Raw genomic sequence first — 21,037 nt, 5'->3', positions numbered from 1 at the left:
TCTACTACTTCACCCATCTTGCTGGATCAAGAAGGCGAGGACGTCATAGAGCTGAACGTGTGCTGAACGTGGAGGTGACGTACGCTCGGTACTTGATCGGGACGGATCGTGAAGGTGTACGACTACATCAACCGCGTTGTGAAACGCTTCCGCTTACGATCTACAAGGGTACATATACACACTCCCCCTCGTTGCTATACATCTCCTAGATAGATCTTGCATCAGTGTAGGAATTTTTTTTGAAATTACATGCTACGTTCCCCTTCAGTGGCATCCGAGCCAGGTCTGTGCATAGATGATCATGTTTTATAAAAGTTATCGACAACTGGCAGGAGCCTTATGGTTGTTACTTTATTGTATGAAATAAAAACGCCATGTAATTTCTTTAATTTATCACTAAGCGGTAGCTATAGTTGTAGAAGAAATAGTTGGCGAGACGACCACGACGCTACAATGGAGAACAAGGTGTCAAGCCGGTGACAATGGAGATCATGACGTTGCTTTGGAGATGGATTTCAAAAGCACAAGATGATGATGGCCATATCATGTCACATATTTTGATTGCATGTGATGTTTATCTTTATGCATCTTATTTTGCTTAGTACGGCGGTAGCATTATAAGATGACCCCTTAACTAAAGTTCAAGGTATAAGTGTTCTCCCCGAGTATGCACTGTTCCGACAGTTCTTCATGCTGAGACACCACGTGATGATCGGGTGTGATAGGCTCTACGTTCACATACAACAGGTGCAAGACAGTTTTTCACATGCGGAATACTCAGGTTAAACTTGATGAGCCTAGCATATACAGACATGGCCTTGGAACACTTGAGACCAAAAGGTCGAACATGAATCATATAGTAGATATGACCAACATAGAGATGTTCACCATTGATGACTACTCCATCTCACGTGATGATCGGACATAGTTTAGTTGTTTTGGATCACGTATCATTTAGATGACTTAGGGATGTCTATCAAAGTTGGAGTTCTTAAGTAATTTGATCAATTGAACTTAGTTTATCATGAACTTAGTCCTGATAGTATTTGCAAATTATGTTGTAGATCAATAGCTCGCGTTGTAGCTCCCATATTTTTTTGATATGTTCCTAGTGAAAACTAAGTTGAAAGATGATAGTAGCAATGATGCGGACTGGGTCCGTGATCTGAGGATTATCCCCATTGCTGCACAGAAGAATTATGTCCTTGATGCACCGCTAGGTGACAGACCTATTGCAGGAGCAGATGGAGACGTTATGAATGTTTGGCAAGCTCGATATGATGACTACTTGATAGTTTAGTGCGCCATGCTTTACAGCTTTGAATCGGGGCTTCAAAGACATTTTGAACGCGATAGAACATATGAGACGTTCCAAGAGCTGAAATTGGTATTTCAGAATCATGCCTGTGTCAAGAGGTATGACACCTCTGGCAAGTACTTTGCCTACAAGATGGAGGAGAATAGCTCAGCTAGTGAGCATGTGCTCAGAATGTCTGGGCACTATAATTGCTTGAATCAAGTGGGAGTTAATCTTCCAGATAAGATAGTGATTGGCAGAGTTCTCTAGTCACTATCACCATGCTACTAGAACTTCGTGATGAACTATAATATGCAAGGGATGACGAAAACGATTCCCGAACTTTTCGCGATGCTAAAATCGGCGAAGGTAGAAATCAAAAAAGAGCATCAAATGTTGATGGTTAACAAGACCACTAGTTTCAAGAAAAAGGCAAGGGAAAGAAAGGGAACTTCAAGAAGAATGGCAAGCAAGTTGTCACTCCTGTGAAGAAACCCAAAGCTAGACCTAAGCCTAAAACTGAGTGCTTCTACTACAAAAGAAATGGTCACTAGAAGCGGAACTACCCCAAATATTTGGCGGATAAGAAGGATGGCATAGTGAATAAGGCTATATTTGATATACATGTTATTGATGTGTACCTTACTAGTGCTCGTAGTAGCCCCTGTGTCATGGAATTGTCATGTCAGATGTCCTAGTGTGAGGACTTAGTCAAGGAGCCATCGCAATGAGATTAGCTTAAAGGGGTTAAACCGGACAAAGGACACGGGGAGTTTATACTGGTTCGGACCCTTGCGGTGAAGGTAAAAGCCTACGATCCAGTTGTGATGGAATTGATGGGGTTTCGATAACCAGGGAGCAAATCCGCTTTGCCTAGCTCTCGAGTTATCGTTTCTTGTCCTAAACTGCCACCGGGTCGTTCCTTTATATACACGGGTTGACGCCCGTCGGTCCACAGAATCCCGAGGCCGGTTCATAAACGTATCCGGCTCGGTATCTACTCTTTCCTACCTTACATTAGAAGTTACATGCCTATGGCGGTTTATGTCTATGGGCCCTAACCCGCCTCTGGGCTTTGGGCTCCCTTGTCATGTTTCCTTCATAAGTCGCCATCTTCTATATCTTCATGGGCTTCAATATTGGCAGTCTCTCTATGGATAATCCGGCCCCTCCTGGGCGGTTTATACCCACCAGTTATATCCCCAACATTATGCCCCAGATTGATTTGAACTTGTTCATGTCAATCTTCCACACTTAGGAAAATTCCTTCTTCAACACCTTCGCGTACGCCTTGTAATCCGCCATGACGTCATCTTCTAATATTATAATAAATCGCCATGACGTCACCTGTTTATTAAAAAACCATACATACCTCCCCTTTATTAATGATCCTCCGAAAATCGATGCGACAGCTCTTTCACATATCCATTTTTTGGGCTCCTCGATTCTTGTGCCTATCGCTTATCCCTTCGCCTTATAAATAAAGCTGAGGGTCGTTTTTACTTTTCCCCTTCGTATCTCTTTACTTCTTCTTCCTCCTCGCGTTGACCTAGCGCTCAAGCTCAGCCACCGCCGCCAAGTCTTCGTCCGCGACCTCAACTCCGGCCGCTGCATCACCCTGAGCATACCAGAGAATCGCGGTGCCTCTCCGCTACTCCTGTGACACCGGTAAGTCTTCTTTCCTTCCACCCTAGATCTGTCACTAGGGTTTCTGTATCCTTCGGTGTTCATCAGTGTTCTTTAGTACTCGTTTCTGTGCAACAGCTCCTGATGTAGATCTTGATATTTATCCTGTATAGAGATAACCATGATTCTTCCTTTCCATTAGTGCATCTTATTTAAGTAGAAAATTTCATCTGGATCCTTCAACTGTTCCAATGCCAGAACATTTAACCCTGAATATTTTTCCATTTTCTGACACACGGTAGATCCAGATTTATAATGTCAATTTGTGAATCATGTTTTTTCATCACTTAGTCATTTCAGATTTGTACTTCCATACCAATATAGGCGAATTAACTTTTCAGAAAATTATAACCTACGAGGTACCATTAGCCCTCTCTTAAACCGCCGATTCATCATTTCTATAACCCTGCCAATGTCAGAATCCGGTTTAATATGCATATATGCCTCAACATCTTCTCCCTTTGACCTTGCGACGCATTATACTTGTCAATCATGAATCTTAAACCGGCATTGATCTTTTTCCAGCATTTCATTGAAATGGCCAAACAATTTTATGCTAGCAACTGGATTCCCTCCCGGGTTACAGAAGAGCAGTTGAACGGGTGTGTTGCAACTGACGCTTGAGCGAGTAAAGAAATCATCCACTGGAGGGTCCCCGGTCCAGAAAATCCTCTTGATCCCTAGGATGGAGAGGTGATTGTGTTTGTTGATCATCTGAATTGAGGGTTTAGCCCTCCTGCATCAAAATTCTTCCGTGACGAGCTTGCTAGCTTCCAAATCTGCCCTCAAGACATTGGACCAAACTCTGTTTTCCAATGTTTGCAATTTCCAAGTGTTTTGCGAGGCTTATCTGCAAGAAGAACCTACCTTTGAGTTATTCAGAGACTTCTTTTACTTAAACCGCTGTACTGAATTTATGGACGGGCCCAATACTGAACTTGGCGGAGTGTCAATTCAGAAAAGGAAATATGCCAGTTTTCCTCATGCCAAGCATCATAGCCACCCCAAAGACTGGAATCAGACTTGGTTTTACTGGCAAAACACAGCTCCAGATGACGAAAATCCTTTGCCTGGTTATCGTGCTCACCGGCTTACCAATACACATCCATTTCCACAACAACTCACTGCAAAGGAACGAGCTATTGCACCACAACTTTCAAAGCTTTGAGCCTTTATGGAGAATGGTTTAACTGGCATCGACATTGTCCATTCTTGGGTTTCTTGGAGTATCTTGCCCTTAAGCCGTCTCACCGGCTTAATGTGCGAATACATAGGGGATGTCAAAGATCCTCGGCAGCACATTGATATTCAGCAAAGTGATGAGGAGATTACCGAAGCTGCCAAGAAAATGTTAGATGAACCAGTGTCTGAGTGCAGCAAGACAGGGATTAGTCCTTTCTATGTTTCCAATAAACCGCCAGCTGTAAGAATCGTATCAGTCTTCTCTTAATTCGACCTCCTGTAAATATTTCCTTATAACTTGTTGTCCACCTTTGCAGGGTGATGATCCGTTCTGGAAGAGGAAACCGCAGGATAAACCGGCGAAGCCGCAGGATAAACCAGTGAGAGTGCCGCGCACTAAGACCAAAGTTACAAAGAAACATGCAAAGAAGAAAACTGCCGAATCCCCTGGCCTGAAAAATGATGAAGACCTTGATGATCCGGAGTCAGAGGTAGAACTTGATTCTCTTGGTTCTTTTTTCATACACCTTATCGACAATGATCATTATCAGGATGATGCAGAGGCTAGCCATGCTGGTGATGTGTCACGACCGGTTTTCCAATAAAAATATTTATTGAGAAACCAATCTTTTGAGTCCAGTATGAGAGAAATCCTCCTCACTGGTAAACAAAATTCTTGATACAATAAGCCAGTAGCATAAAATATATTACAGGGTCGAACTACGGTTGCTCAACCAAATTATTACAAGCACGCCAATAATTATACATAATGGCGGACATGACACAGTGGTGTGGAGGCATACTACTGACTCGAGGATAGGGCGGTGGTGGAAGAACACAGCGGGGAGAGAAATACAAGACTCTAAGTCTGTCATCTCATCGAGCGTCGAGGTGAGGCTCGATGAATTTATTTGGTAGCGGAAGCGGATATAAAACAGTGACCAAATCCAGGGTCGCACGAGACTGACTGGGACTCCTCTAGGTGTCGGACTCGCTATCAAACTCTTCATCCATGAGATCGCCTTCGTCAGCATCTGGCCAAATCAACAAGCCAGTGAGTACTTTTGAAAGTACTCGTAAGACAGTTCGGACGTAAGATATAATAATAGCATGCATGGATGCGTCATGAATAATTCACCAATGTACATTCAAAAAAAATTAGCATAACAAGGTAAGTAAAAGGGAAACGGCGGTAGTCCGCCTGAAATCCCAACAGAACATAAATAACTACCGATCGGGTGTCTGAAGCGACGCCTCGAAAGGTGAACAAATAAATATAAGGAAATGATGCCACAGTCGGGCGTCTTAGCGAGACCACATAAAGGGCTTTAAAAGAAATACCACAGTCGGATGTCGGGGCGACATCACAAAAAGGGCTTTAAAAGAAATGCCACGGTCGGACGTCGGGGCGACATCACAGAAAGGGCTTTAAAAGAAATGCCACAGTCGGACGTCGGGGCGACATCACAGAAAGGGCTTTAAAAAAATGCCACAGTCGGACGTCAGGGCGACATCACAGAAAGGGCTTTAACAGAAAGTAAAATACAACAATGCCACAGTCGGACGTCTGAGCGACATCGCAGAAAGGGCTTTAAAGGAAAATAAAATACAACAATGCCACAGTCGGACGTCTGTGTGACATCGCAGAAAGGGCTTTTATTCACAAGTAAATAATACTCATAATAAACATTTAATTCTTGAGAATAAATGGGTTAGTCCATGCACAAGAATAATCGTTTAACCGGACTTAACACTCATGCAATTCACCGGAGTCTCTGTCATCAAAACTGACATTTGATTAGGATAAGATAATATCGATCTGGGACATGGAATAGATGATTTGGAGGAATATATGACTCTGCAGAGTTTGTACAAAATTTTTCCCACAGCCAACGGAATTCCGTAGTCACAAAGGACTAGTTCCGTTTACGGTATTTTGGAAGAAAACACAGCTAACCAGTACACACCCATCCTACCTCTCGATGCTAGGGATCACCCTAGACATCGTCCAAGAAAAACTTTTGAGATGGGGAGATCACAATCTCGAATAGCATGGGATCAAATTTATATACGCGCGCTCTAAGGGGTGCCCCCTCTCGGTCCCAACCGGAAACACCCATGCCCCCTGACCGGATGACTGGCTTTAATCCAGGGCCATGGAACCATCATCACAGCCTCTCCTTTTGGTGTGTACCAGAACAGCGGTTTGCAACTTACTAAACCATATTCCTTGCGGAAAACATGTGGTAGTACAAGGAAGGAAATGAGAGGAACTGGACCGATACGGTTTGACACTAAAGTCACATAGTCTGGCATAAGACTGGCATGCTACGACACTGCCATCTTACCCATCCTCATGCCAACACATGGCCATTCATACTCACATCCATCCACTTATGGATCATCGAACTCACTTACCTCAATATTGCATAAAATGACGTTCATCGATATGCTCCTCAACATGTCATGAAACTAACTAAATGCAAAACATGCCAAGACACTCATCATATCAAAAGTTCAAACATGCTTGCCTGGTTCAGAGTAGTCGGAGCCTAGCTCGGTGAAGTTCGCGGCTCCGTCACCTCCTTCGGTATCTACGTTATAAAGAAAATATATGCGCTATTGTAAATACCAAGGAGTGCACAAAAAGTATTTCAAATATTTTTCAAATAAACCTGATAAAAAACTAGACAAAATTTTAAAGAGAACAGAAAAAGAATCAATCAAAAATACTTGTCTGTTTAAAAGTTATAAGGGTTTTTGCCCAGGGACTCATCTGTAATGAAACAGAAAGTTTCTAGGGGCTAGCTTATAAAAAACAGAAAACGCTTCGGCAGAAACTACGCCAGCCCAAAGGGAAAACGTATTTGCCCGAAGGCGCTTCCAGAAAACGTTTCAACAGAGAGAGCAGAGAGGCTGACGGTGGGGTCCCACACGTCAGGTTTGAACTTTCAAAAAGGGGGGGGGACGAAGCTCGTCGGCGCCCGAGAGCCGCGGTGGTCGCCGGCGGCGATCCACGGCGAGGCAGGGGGATCGGAGGTTACCTCCGTCCTCAGGGCTCCATTCCGCGTCGGTTGGTGGTGGTGGTGGTCGCGGGCGAGTACCACGTCGACGGCGAGCTTTGCTCCGGCGGACGGCGGCTCGGGTGGTCGAGGGACTCGTCGGAGAGGGCTGCAGAGATCAAATTGACGAGGGGTTAGGCTTCTAGTGGCTAGAGAGGGTAACGGACGGGGTTTGGGCGTCGGAGAAGGCCTCACCGGAGCGAATCGCGGTGGAGGCCGAGGCGGATCGGGGCGGCCGGAGTTGGGGGAGGAGACCTCCTCGAGGTCCTCCGAGTGGCCTGGCGGGGCGTTGGTGAGGAGTGGTGATGATGCGTGCACGAGGGTGAGCTCGGGGGCCCTTTTTATAGGCGGCCCGAGGCGGTTGCCATGAACGGGGATCTCCGGCGAGTGATTACGGCGGTGCCGTGGATGTGCAGGGGGATTAGGGGCTTGGGCATCGCCGTTGAGGTCCACCGGTCCCATTTAGGCGCTAAACGGGCCGGGGTTTGGTGTTATGGGTGAGCTCGACGGAACGGGGGTGGCGCGGCCCGTCGGCGGCAGGGAGCATGTTCCGTGCTTGCCGGGCCACGGCGACGGTGCCACGGGCGTGCGCTGGCACGGCAGGGACACGCGGAGAGCCAGGGGGCTTTGGGCGGCGCTGAACGGCGTTCTGCCGTGGTGTGCCTTCTGTCGGCCGCCACGGGAGGTCCCGACGCCGCAGAAGAGGCCGGCGAGGGCGGGCCAGCGCGCCACCGACGCCAGGAAGGCTCCACGCACGCGTGTGAAGCTCCGGACAAGAGGGAGGGGCTACGAGCATCGAGCCAAGCGCACTGTGCGCTTGTGACTGATCTCTGAAGAAAACGACACTGTAAAACTGAATTTTACTAAAAGTGCAAAGAACAGTGCAGCTCAGGTGTTCGACGGAATGTTTTTGGCATCCAGGGATTTTTCCTTGAGCTGATTTTTGGTGGAGTGGCTTCTCATTGCTCAAGTAGGTTGCCTGAATTTTGGTGGAATTTTTGGAGCAGTGCAGATATGAATTTCATCAAATTTGGCAAATCTAGTCCAAACTTGCAGAGACTAAATTTTGAAAATTTTCAAAAGAGGAGGAGTGGATCAAGATGGTTCTGGGTTATGGGTACAAAGGACTATCCAGGAGAGTTGGTTTGAGGTCAAAACTCAAATGCAATAGGGTACTTGCTTTGAAAATCACTCAGGCTCCAAATAATTTTCAGAATTGATTTGAGAGGAAAAATAATTAGAATAAAATCCAAAACTTGCTTGGATTAGTTGGGACAGAGAACTTAGGTTGATTTCGAGGAGGAGGGGAGGTTTTGGAGGGGTTCTACCACATGGGAACAATGCAAAGTCAAGGGTGGTTCCAAGATATGAAAATCCCAAATTTTCATAGAGTTTCATTTTAAAAGAAAACAAATTAAACTCCCAAAAATGAATTTGAGAGGGAACCAACAGAGAAGAAGTTTCAAAAGATCAAACACCAAAGTTTGAAAAAATAAACTCCTTGCCAAAGCAAAAGGAAGTTTTTAAGAGGAAGGTTTTCTGAAGAAAAAAATTAAAAGGCCTCTCTTCAAAAAAAACCACAAAGTTTTTGATAAAAAACCAAATTAAAATTTTGGAGTGTCACAACACCTACCCCCTTAGGAAAAATCTCGTCCCCGAGATTTCAGCTGATCCTTGAATAAGTGTGGGTGCTCTGTCCGAAGAAAATCCTCGCTTTCCCAAGTTGCTTCACTATCGGTGTGATTGCTCCATTGGACTTTGAAAAACTTGATGGTCTTCTGTCGGGTCCTCCTTTCAGACTCCTCTAATATTCTTACGGGACGTTCCCGATAAGTGAGGTCTGGCTGCACATCAATGTTTTCATGGGATACTTGTTTTTCTGGGTTGCTTACGCACTTCCTTAATTGAGAGACGTGGAACACGTCGTGAATGTCGGACAAGTCTTCGGGTAAGTCTAGCTGGTAGGCTACAGTGCCTCTTCGTGCCACTATGCAGAATGGTCCAATGAATCTTGGTGCTAACTTTCCTTTAATCTTAAACCGTTGCAGTCCTCTCATAGGGGATACTCTCAAGTATACGAACTCACCGGGTTCGAAGCTGACCCTACGATGTTTCTGATCATAATAGCTCTTCTGTCGACTTTGAGCGGTCTTAAGTCAGTCTCTGATTAGCTTGACCTTTTCCTCGGCTTCTCTGAGGATATCTGGTCCGAAGATGCGGCTGTCTCCAGTTTCTGACCAATTTAACGGGGTACGACATCTTCGTCCGTATAAAGCCTCAAATGGTGCCATTTGTAGGCTGGCCTGGTAGCTATTGTTATACGCGAACTCAGCGTATGGCAGGCTTTCTTCCCAACTGGTTCCATATGTGAGGACACATGCTCTCAGCATGTCTTCTAAAACCTGGTTTACGCGTTCTGTTTGTCCATCAGTCTGTGGGTGGTATGCGGTACTGAAGGCTAGTTGGGTTCCCAGAGCCTGTTGTAAATGCTCCCAAAATCTTGAGACGAACTGAGTGCCTCTGTCGGATATTATAGTCTTCGGGACTCCATGCAAACATACTATACGGGAAAGGTAAATCCTAGCAAGCCTCTGAGTGTTGTAGGTCGTCTTCACTGGAATAAAGTGTGCCACTTTGGTCAACCTGTCAGTGATGACCCATATGGCATCATTCCCGTGTCGTGACCGAGGTAGTCCGACAATAAAATCCATCCCTATTTCATCCCATTTCCACTCAGGTATTTTGTTAGGTTGTAGTAGTCCGGCTGGTCTCTGATGCTCAGCTTTTATGCGTTGACATGAGTCGCAACATGCAATGAAGGTGGCTATGTCCCTCTTCATACCGTGCCACCAAAATCTTTCCTGAATATCTTTATACATTTTGGTTCATCCAGGGTGGATTGAATATGGAGTGGTGTGTGCTTCAGCTAAAATTTGCTGTTTAAGGTCTTCTATGTTTGGCACGCAGAGCCTTTCTCCGTACCATAATATTCCTTCCTTGTCTATGACGAATTCCGAGGCCTTGCCCATACTCAACTTTCTTTTAATTCCTTCAATTCTGGGGTGACCAGGCTGAGCTTCTTTAATTTTCTCCACAAGGTCGGGTTGTATTTCCAAGTTTGATATGGTGCCTTCTGCTACCATTATCAAGTTGAGCTTGGCAAATTCTTGTTGGAATTCGGGCCTCAAGCTGTGCAGATTGTTTCCGTCGGAGCTGGGGTTCCGACTAAGGGCATCGGCCACTACATTTGCTTTCCCTGGATGGTAATGGATACCAACATCATAATCCTTTACCAATTCCAACCAGCGTCGTTGCCGTAAATTTAGTTCTGGCTGCGTGAAAATATATTTGAGAATTTTGTGATCCGTATATATTTCACATCGATTCCCAAGTAAGAAATGCCTCCATTCCTTGAGTGCATGAATAACTGCTGCCATTTCTAAGTCATGAGTGGGATAGTTCTCCTCATGTTTGCGAAGTTGCCTTGAAGCATAGGCGACAACCTTGCCTTCCTGCATCAATACGCATCCGAGACCCTTTCTGGACGCGTCACAATATACTTCAAAATTCTTGTGTATATCGGGTACAATTAATACCGGTGCTGTCATTAACTTCCGTTTTAGCTCTTGGAAACTTTTCTCGCAGGCTTCTGTCCATTCAAACTTCTTATCTTTCTTGAGCAACTGTGTCATAGGCTTGGCTATGGTGGAAAATCCTTCAATAAATCTGCGGTAATATCCTGCCATTCCCAAGAAACTCCGTATGTCTGTTACGCTGGCTGGTGACTTCCAGCCAAGTACGTCCTTGACTTTCTCTGGGTCCACTGCGATACCGTCTTGGGTCAGCACGTGGCCTAGAAAGCCTACTTGTCTTAGCCAAAATTCGCACTTGCTGAACTTGGCATACAATTGGTGTTTTCTTAGCTCTCCTAGCACAATCCTGAGATGTTCTGCGTGCTCTTCTAGTGTCTTGGAGTATACCAGTATATCGTCGATGAATACCACGATGAACTTGTCCATAAACTTCATAAATACTTTGTTCATGAGGTGAACAAAATATGCTGGGGCGTTCGTTAATCCAAATGGCATCACTGTGAACTCGTACAGTACATATCTGGAGGTGAAGGCTGTTTTGGGGATATCTTCCGTTCGTACCTTCAATTGATGGTATCCTGACCTTAAGTCAATTTTTGAGAATACCTTGGCTTGAGCGAGTTGATCAAACAAATCGTTTATCCTTGGCATAGGATATTTGTTTTTGACTGTGACCATGTTAAGTGCTCGATAGTCAATACACAATCTCAGCATTCCATCCTTCTTTTTGGCAAATAAAATTGGTGATCCCCATGGTGAGGAGCTGGCTCGAATGTATCCTTTTTCCAGTAATTCCTTTATTTGCTTCTTCAACAAGATCAACTCGGATGGTGCCATTCTGTATGGTTTCTTGTATATGGGGGTGGTTCCTGGTGCTAGCTCAATGCGGAATTCTATTTCTCGGTCTGGTGGCATGCCTGGTAGCTCTTCAGGGAATACATCTGGAAATTCACACACTACTGGAACCTTGTTTATCTCAAAAACGTCCACCTTATTTAATCTCGGTTGCCGGGGTATTTTTCCTTCCTTGGCTGATACTCTTATTGTCTTCCCTTGGTGGTGTGTGAGAATTACGGTCCTGTTGAAACAGTCGATAAAACCCTTATTGGTGGTTAGCCAATCCATCCCTAGGATGACATCCAGTCCTTTATTTTCCAACACAATAAGATTTGCGTGAAACTCCAATCCTTTGAACTCAATGACCACATTCTGACAGTAATTCTGAGTAACTTGCTGAATCCCAGGGGACTTGATGGTCATGGATTTCTCCAGGGGAAGCATCGAAAAATTATTTTGCAAAGCAAAACTTTTCGAAATGAAAGAGTGAGAAGCTCCAGAATCAAACAAAACCATTGCAGGTATTGTGTTGACAGGAAACGTACCGAGTACGATATCCGGAGCATTTTGTGCCTCCTCTTTGGTTACGTGGTTCAGATGACCCTTCCTGTGGTTATTGTTGGGATTGAAATTGTTTCGCTTGGGCGCGGAATTGTTGCCGCCGTTGTTCGGCTTTGGGGTTGAACTCCTTGGCTTGGGGCACTGTTTGGCATAGTGCCCTTCTTCTCGACAAGCATAACAAGTAACGCCGGGGCGATAGGTGACTTCTTTGTCCCTTGCATGAAAATTCTTGATTGGGCGCGAGACATTGGATGAGAATTTGTGTGTCCCACCCTTTTGAAAATTTGTCTTGCTTCGGTGATTGCGAGCATGATTAGTCTGGTCCCTTTTTCGCTTGCGGATATCTTCCAGACTGCGTCTCTCATTTTCCAAAGTAATGGCTTTGTCCACCAGTGTTTTAAAATCAGGAAAAGTGTGCACGACCAGTTGGCATTTAAGCGCGGGCGCCAGACCGTCAAGGAATTTCTCCATCTTCTTGATTTCAGTCATACGCTCTTCATTGGCGTAGCAGGACAATAGAGTAAATTGACTGTTGTAATCTAACACTGTCATGTTCCTTTGTTTGAGGTCATCGAATTCTCTCTTCTTGATTTTCATAATACTCTTAGGAATGTGTGCACCACGGAAACCTTCCTTGAAATCATCCCAGGTTATGTCATTTTCGTTGGGATGCATGTGCAGAAAATTCTCCCACCACGATGCGGCTGCTCCTGCGAGATAGTGCGGAGCATACAATACCTTCTCGGGGTCTGAACATTTTGCAATAATTAATTTTCTCTCCATATCTCGAAGCCAGTCCTCGGCTTCAAGAGGTTTGTCAGTGTGAGAAAATCTTTGAGGACGTGTCTTCTGTAGCTTAGATAACTTGGAATGCTGCTGATACTGTCCATGATGATTTCCCATGTTGATGACTTGGTTCATCATTTCCCGATGTTGTTGTTGGCTCTGCTCATAAAGGAGGCACATTTGTGAAAGTGCCGATTCACTGCCCTGTTGGTTTGACTGTCCCTGAGTGAACTCGTTGCTGGGTGGTGCATCATAATTTTCCTCTGGTGGAATTGGCATGGAGCGAGTCCAAGGACGAGACATTTTTCACTCTGGTGAAATATTTTTGAGACCCATAAGAAAAGCGGAAAGAGTCGCAAAAACAAATCCATAAATGCATAAAGCTGGCAAATAAAACTAAATAACTCAGCTACTTAAGAAAAACAAATCGACTTGCGCACGGAGAAGGACTGCTCATTACATATCTTACACGCGAGCGGTAATTATACAATACATCACTCAGGATATGCGTACATAATCCTGACATGTTATTTAGGCTAGTGCACTTCTCCAGATCCTACATGATGCGCAAACAGGCTACTTCTCACAACCTATGTACATATCTTACAAAGTGGTACATTACATGGCAGCTAGGCGTACTTAGGCAGAGATGTTGACGACCTCCTTTGCCCTGCCGAGGGCAAGGCGTAGCGAGGTTGGGGACTCGACTTCCTCCTTGCTAATGGGCTCCATACGTGTAGTGCTGCGCAGAGTGGACGGAGCGGTTGCCAGGGGCGGAGCAACACGTACAGGAGTGGGCGCGAAGGGTGGTGTAGTGCGCGCTGGAGTGGGCGCAATGACTTGGTTGAATTCTTAGGTAGAAGGCAGGCGACGAGTAGGCGTGAAAGATGTTGATGACGAGACAAAAGTCAGTGGCGGTGCGATGGGTAGGAGCTCCCTCCTGTTGGCAACACAGCCATGAACTGAGTCCATGCGGGTAGCTACGAAGTCGTCCACCAGGTTGTCGAAGGCTGCCTCCAGGGCCCGGAGATACTCAATGAGCATCTCAAAAGCCTCGTCTCGTTCTCCTCTGGGGCAGGAGTATGCGTAGTGACAGGTGTAAGGCACATGGCACGGAAGATAACGGTAACGACGAGTCTTCATCATGGGGAGGACATCCCTGAGACGAGCTATCGCCTCGCGGGCTGCCATCTGCATAGCATGCCTCTCCGTAGGCATGGCTCTTCCCATGAACCGGAAGCGGCGTAACTCACCACGCCCTCCCTTGAACTGCACCGCGGCCTGGTGCATGGTCAGACTGTCGTTGACTCGGTGCTGCCAGAGTGTGAAGACTGGGCGCACAGATGGCCCCATCGCGACCTGAACGATGAAGGAAATAAGCTTGACGAACCCATCGGGCACGTTGGCGAAGGTCTGAGACTCGCAGCTGTTGTTGGCCATCTACAAAAGTAGGCAAAAATTCTGCATGGTCAGATCATAAATTTATGCTGACTGACAGAAAATGACTACAAATGCAAAAATATAAATTAGCTCTATCATGCTAATAACCAATTAGCGATCGCACCTAGTGGCTTCCTACAGTCAGCCTGGCTCTGGTACCAAGCTTGTCACGACCGGTTTTCCAATAAAAATATTTATTGAGAAACCAATCTTTTGAGTCCAGTATGAGAGAAATCCTCCTCATTGGTAGACAAAATTCTTGATACAATAAGCCAGTAGCATAAAATATATTACAGGGTCGAACTACGGTTGCTCAACCAAATTATTACAAGCACGCCAATAATTATACATAATGGCGGACATGACACAGTGGTGTGGAGGCATACTACTGACTCGAGGATAGGGCGGTGGTGGAAGAACACAGCCGGGAGAGAAATACAAGACTCTAAGTCTGTCATCTCATTGAGCGTCGAGGTCAGGCTCGATGAATTTATTTGGTAGCGGAAGCGGATATAAAACAGTGACCAAATCCAGGGTCGCACGAGACTGACTGGGACTCCTCTAGGTGTTGGACTCGCTATCAAACTCTTCATCCATGAGATCGCCTTCGTCAGCATCTGGCCAAATCAACAAGCCAGTGAGTACTTTTGAAAGTACTCGCAAGACAGTTCGGACGTAAGATATAATAAATGCATGCATGGATGCGTCGTGAATAATTCACCAATGTACATTCAAAAAAAATTTAGCATAACAAGGTAAGTAAAAGGGAAACGGCGGTACTCCGCCTGAAATCCCAACAGAACATAAATAACTACCGATCGGGTGTCTGAAGCGACGCCTCGAAAGGTGAACAAATAAATATAAGGAAATGATGCCACAGTCGGGCGTCTTAGCGACACCACATAAAGGGCTTTAAAAGAAATACCACAGTCGGATGTCGGGGCGACATCACAAAAAGGGCTTTAAAAGAAATGCCACGGTCGGACGTCGGGGCGACATCACAGAAAGGGCTTTAAAAGAAATGCCACAGTCGGACGTCGAGGCGACATCACAGAAAGGGCTTTAAAAAAAATGCCACAGTCGGACGTCGGGGCGACATCACAGAAAGGGCTTTAACATAAAGTAAAATACAACAATGCCACAGTCGGACGTCTGAGCGACATCACAGAAAGGGATTTAAAGGAAAATAAAATACAACAATGCCACAGTCGGACGTCTGTGCGACATCGCAGAAAGGGCTTTTATTCACAAGTAAATAATACTCATAATAAACATTTAATTCTTGAGAATAAATGGGTTAGTCCATCCACAGGAATATTCGTTTAACCGGACTTAGCACTCATGCGATTCACCGGAGTCTCTGTCATCAAAACTGACATTTGATTAGGATAAGATAATATCGATCTGGGACATGGAATAGATGATTTGGAGGAATATATGACTCTGCAGAGTTTGTACAAAATTTTTCCCACAGCCAACGGAATTCCGTAGTCACGAAGGACTAGTTCCGTTTACGGTATTTCGGAAGAAAACACAGCTAACCAGTACACACCCATCCTACCTCTCGATGCTAGGGATCACCCTAGACATCGTCCAAGAAAAACTTTTGAGACAGGGAGATCACAATCTCAAATAGCATGGGATCAAATTTATATACGCGCGCTCTAAGGGGTGCCCCCCTCTCGGTCCCAACCGGAAACACCCATGCCCCCCGACCGGATGACTGGCTTTAATCCAGGGCCATGGAACCATCATCACGGCCTCTCCTTTTGGTGTGTACCAGAAAAGCGGTTTGCAACTTACTAAACCATATTCCTTGCGGAAAACATGTGGTAGTACAGGGAAGGAAATGAGAGGAACTGGACCAATACGGTTTGACACTGAAGTCACATAGTCTGGCATAAGACTGTCATGCTACGACACTGCCATCTTACCCATCCTCATGCCAACACATGGCCATTCATACTCACATCCATCCACTTATGGATCATCGAACTCACTTACCTCAATATTGCATAAAATGACGTTCATCGATATGCTCCTCAACATGTCATGAAACTAACTAAATGCAAAACATGCCAAGACACTCATCATATCAAAAGTTCAAACATGCTTGCCTGGTTCAGAGTAGTCGGAGCCTAGCTCGGTGAAGTTCGCGGCTCCGTCACCTCCTTCGGTATCTACGTTATAAAGAAAATATATGCGCTATCGTAAATACCAAGCAGTGCACAAAAAGTATTTCAAATATTTCTCAAATAAATCTGATAAAAAACTAGACAAAATTTTAAAGAGAACAGAAAAAGAATCAATCAAAAATACTTTTCTGTTTAAAAGTTATAAGGGTTTTTGCCCAGGGACTCATCTGTAATGAAACAGAAAGTTTGCAGGGGCTAGCTTATAAAAACAGAAAACGCTTCGGCAGAAACTACGCCAGCCCAAAGGGAAAATGTATTTGCCCGAAGGCGCTTCCAGAAAATGTTTCAACAGAGAGAGCAGAGAGGCTGACGGTGGGGTCCCACACGTCAGGTTTGAACTTTCAAAAAGGGGGGGCGGACGAAGCTCGTCGGCGCCCGAGAGCCGCGGTGGTCGCCGGCGGCGATCCACGGCGAGGCAGGGGGATCGGAGGTTACCTCCGTGCTCAGGGCTCCATTCCGCGTCCGTTGGTGGTGGTGGTGGTCGCCGGCGAGTACCACGTAGACGGCGAGCTTTGCTCCGGCGGACGGCGGCTCGGGTGGTCGAGGGACTCGTCGGAGAGGGCTGCAGAGATCAAATTGACGAGGGGGTTAGGCTTCTGGTGGCTAGAGAGGGTAACGGACGGGGTTTGGGCGTCGGAGATGGCCTCACCGGAGCGAATCGTGGTGGAGGCCGAGGCGGATCGGGGCGGCCGGAGTTGGGGGAGGAGACCTCCTCGAGGTCCTCCGAGTGGCCCGGCGGGGCGTTGGTGAGGAGTGGTGATGATGCGTGCACGAGGGTGAGCTCGGGGGCCCTTTTTATAGGCGGCCCGAGGCGGTTTCCATGAACGGGGATCTCTGACGAGTGATTACGGCGGTGCCGTGGATGTGCAGGGGGATTAGGGGCTTGGGCATCGCCGTTGAGGTCCACCGGTCCCATTTAGGCGCTAAACGGGTTGGGGTTTGGTGTTATGGGTGAGCTCGACGGAACGGGGGTGGCGCGGCCCGTCGGCGGCAGGGAGCATGTTCCGTGCTTGCCGGGCCACGGCGACGGTGCCACGGGCGTGCGCTGGCACGACAGGGACACGCGGAGAGCCAGGGGGCTTTGGGCGGCGCTGAATGGCGTTCTGCCGTGGTGTGCCTTCTGTCGGCCGCCACGGGAGGTCCCGACGCCGCAGAAGATGCTGGCGAGGGCAGGCCAGCGCGCCACCGACGCTAGGAAGGCTCCATGCACGCGTGTGAAGCTCCGGACAAGAGGGAGGGGCTACGAGCATCGAGCCAAGCGCACTGTGCGCTTGTGACTGATCTCTGAAGAAAACGACACTGTGAAACTGAATTTTACTGAAAGTGCAAAGAACAGTGCAGCTCAGGTGTTCGACGGAATGTTTTTGGCATCCAGGGATTTTTCCTTGAGCTGATTTTTGGTGGAGTGGCTTCTCATTGCTCAAGTAGGTTGCCTGAATTTTGGTGGAATTTTTGGAGCAGTGCAGATATGAATTTCATCAAATTTGGCAAATCTGGTCCAAACTTGCAGAGACTAAATTTTGAAAATTTTCAAAAGAGGAGGAGTGGATCAAGATGGTTCTGGGTTATGGGTACAAAGGACTATCCAGGAGAGTTGGTTTGAGGTCAAAACTCAAATGCAATAGGGTACTTGCTTTGAAAATCACTCAGGCTCCAAATAATTTTCAGAATTGATTTGAGAGGAAAAATAATTAGAATAAAATCCAAAACTTGCTTGGATTAGTTGGGACAGAGAACTTAGGTTGATTTCGAGGAGGAGGGGAGGTTTTGGAGGGGTTCTACCACATGGGAACAATGCAAAGTCAAGGGTGGTTCCAAGATATGAAAATCCCAAATTTTCATAGAGTTTCATTTTAAAAGAAAACAAATTAAACTCCCAAAAATGAATTTGAGAGGGAACCAACAGAGAAGAAGTTTCAAAAGATCAAACACCAAAGTTTGAAAAAATAAACTCCTTGCCAAAGCAAAAGGAAGTTTTTAAGAGGAAGGTTTTCTGAAAAAAAAATTTAAAAGGCCTCTCTTCAAAAAAAACCACAAAGTTTTTGATAAAAAACCAAATTAAAATTTTGGAGTGTCACATGATGTAGAAGTAATTATTCTTTCTTCCGACTTAGATCCTCTGCCAGCATCGAAAATCTGTCAAGCAGTTCGAAAAGTAAAATTTTCACACCCTCTAGCTTATTCGGATCCGTACTTTCTTTTGAGGACACAACACCATGAAGCTCGCCGCACAACCCGGCATAGCGGCCAAGTGGTTACTTCCTCTGGTTTACCGAACACTCCGGTTCGTAAACGCCGACAAGAGGTATCTTGTACTTCTGATACACCTTGTCCTAGGGCAGGTTATTTCCGATATCCTCTAAATCCATCTGACTCGAATTACCAGGGAACCTCCCATTCATCTTCTCGCGAATCAACATCGACGAAGCTTCCAACCCTTAAAACGGTTCTTGGGTAAGCAGATTTTACTAACCTGTCATATCTTTATATTTTTAATCTGTCGGAGTAAATGACCACGGGTAGCCTAACCGGCTCGCTTTGGCCCTCAGAAAAAACAATGGGCCGACCGAGCCTTGAAGCGCCCAAGACATGGGGCCGCCTTCTTCTGGCCGGCTATCACATAGGTCGGCTGGCGGAAGGCGGCCCGGCCATAAACAATCTTTGGGGGATGCCACAACAGGGCCGACTCCAAGAAAGCCGGCCCATGAAGGACCGACTCCAAGAAAGCCGGCCCATGGCAGGCGGCCATGGGTCGCACCCTAAAGTCAAACCCCCATAACGGTGACAACACGGGGCGCGGCTACAGTGGACCCTGCCACCCCTGAATCCCAGAACATGCGTGTCTACAATACGCCGTATAGGACGGACATCTCCTGTCCGGCGAGGCACTGTTGCCATGCGAATCATGACGCCACCCACGACAGGCCGCTGGTACCGCCCAAAGGCGGCGGGCCCCTTCGGTTAGAGAGACATCCGAAGGCAGCCTGACCTCCCCCAGCCGGCCTAAGGCCAGGCCGGCTTCCTATAGCCGGCTTGCTCCCCTCCTCGGGGCGCAAACACCATTAAGCAGACAAGACGAGGTAAGGCTACAGTGAGAGCCCGCAAGGCGGCAGCACTGTAGCCATGCTAACCTCGACAAAGCCCTCGTCATCAGAGGCGAGGCAACAGTAACCAGCCCCCGATAAGACCCCCCAAGCGGTGGGGCCGGCCTGTCGACCAATGGGCCGGCAGCCGGCGGGACCCACCAGTCGGCGGGCCCCAGGAGCCGGCAGAGAAGCCGGCGGTCGTAGACACTGACAGCCTGAACCCACGCCCAGCCGGATTACCATTGTACCCCCGGGGGGTAGGCCTATATAAGCCCCTCGGGACACCCATGCAAAGGGGGATCTCAGAGAGTTTTAGACACTACCATAGGTAGAGAAGAGAGCTAGCCTTGCCCTTCTTCCTCCCCCCACCGAACAGCTCAAGGAGCCTCTTGTAGCTTCTTATCGATCTAGTGATCATGCGGAGACCCCACAAAGCAGGAGTAGGGGTATTATCTCCACGGAGAGCCCCCAACTTGGGTAAGATCCACCGGCGTGCATGTCTTCGCCTTATCCCGTTTCCAGGCACCGGCGATGTCTTACTGGCTCCCACAATGATAAGCCATCCATTGGCATATGTCGCACCTACCACCCGACATTTGGCGCCCACTGTGGGGCCAGGTGCACCGTCGTCCGGAGACCTGCTCTGGACGGGAACCCTTTTCCTCCCCAGCGAGCATAGCCAGCCCGGCATGCCCGATGGCGCTTGCCCCGACGCGCTGCAAAGCGTCAATGACGTCTGCGCAGCGAGCTGCCTCGCCGATCTTCTTGGCGAGACTCGAATCTCCGACGAGCCCGCATCCGACGCAGGCACAGGTTGCCCCGAGAGCCGCCTTGTCAGCCTCCTCGACCAACTCCACGTCTTCGGCGAGTCTACCACGGACTTGGAGTCGGTCGGCTCCACCGACCCAATGCTTGTCGACTCCGACACAGCGTCGCTTGACGCCTTCCCCACCGACGTGATCATCTTCGACGACCCTCTCCCTTGAGACGACAGTGGCGGCAGCACCGTCACCGAAGTGCTAGTCATTAGCCACGGCGTCGCCTCCGACGAGAACGCCCGCGATGCCCTGCAGGCCACATTGCACGATCTGTCCGCCCCCATCCCGGCGGACGCTAACGCTGAGGCGCTGGAGGCACGCCGCCTTGCCATCCTTGCAGAAGGCCAGAAGATAGCCACCATGAGACGCCTCACGGAAGCCCACCAGCGCGAAGTCGACCGCCGCCTTCGGCATGCCACCTCCAGAAGGGCCAAGCAGAGTCGGCGTTGTCAAGAAATGCGGCGCGGCCATCGCCAGCATGCTGGGAGCGGACC

Source organism: Triticum dicoccoides, chromosome 5B (assembly GCF_002162155.2).
Source record: "Triticum dicoccoides isolate Atlit2015 ecotype Zavitan chromosome 5B, WEW_v2.0, whole genome shotgun sequence".
Classification (NCBI taxonomy): domain Eukaryota; kingdom Viridiplantae; phylum Streptophyta; class Magnoliopsida; order Poales; family Poaceae; genus Triticum; species Triticum dicoccoides.
Note: the sequence above shows the minus strand (reverse complement) of the source record.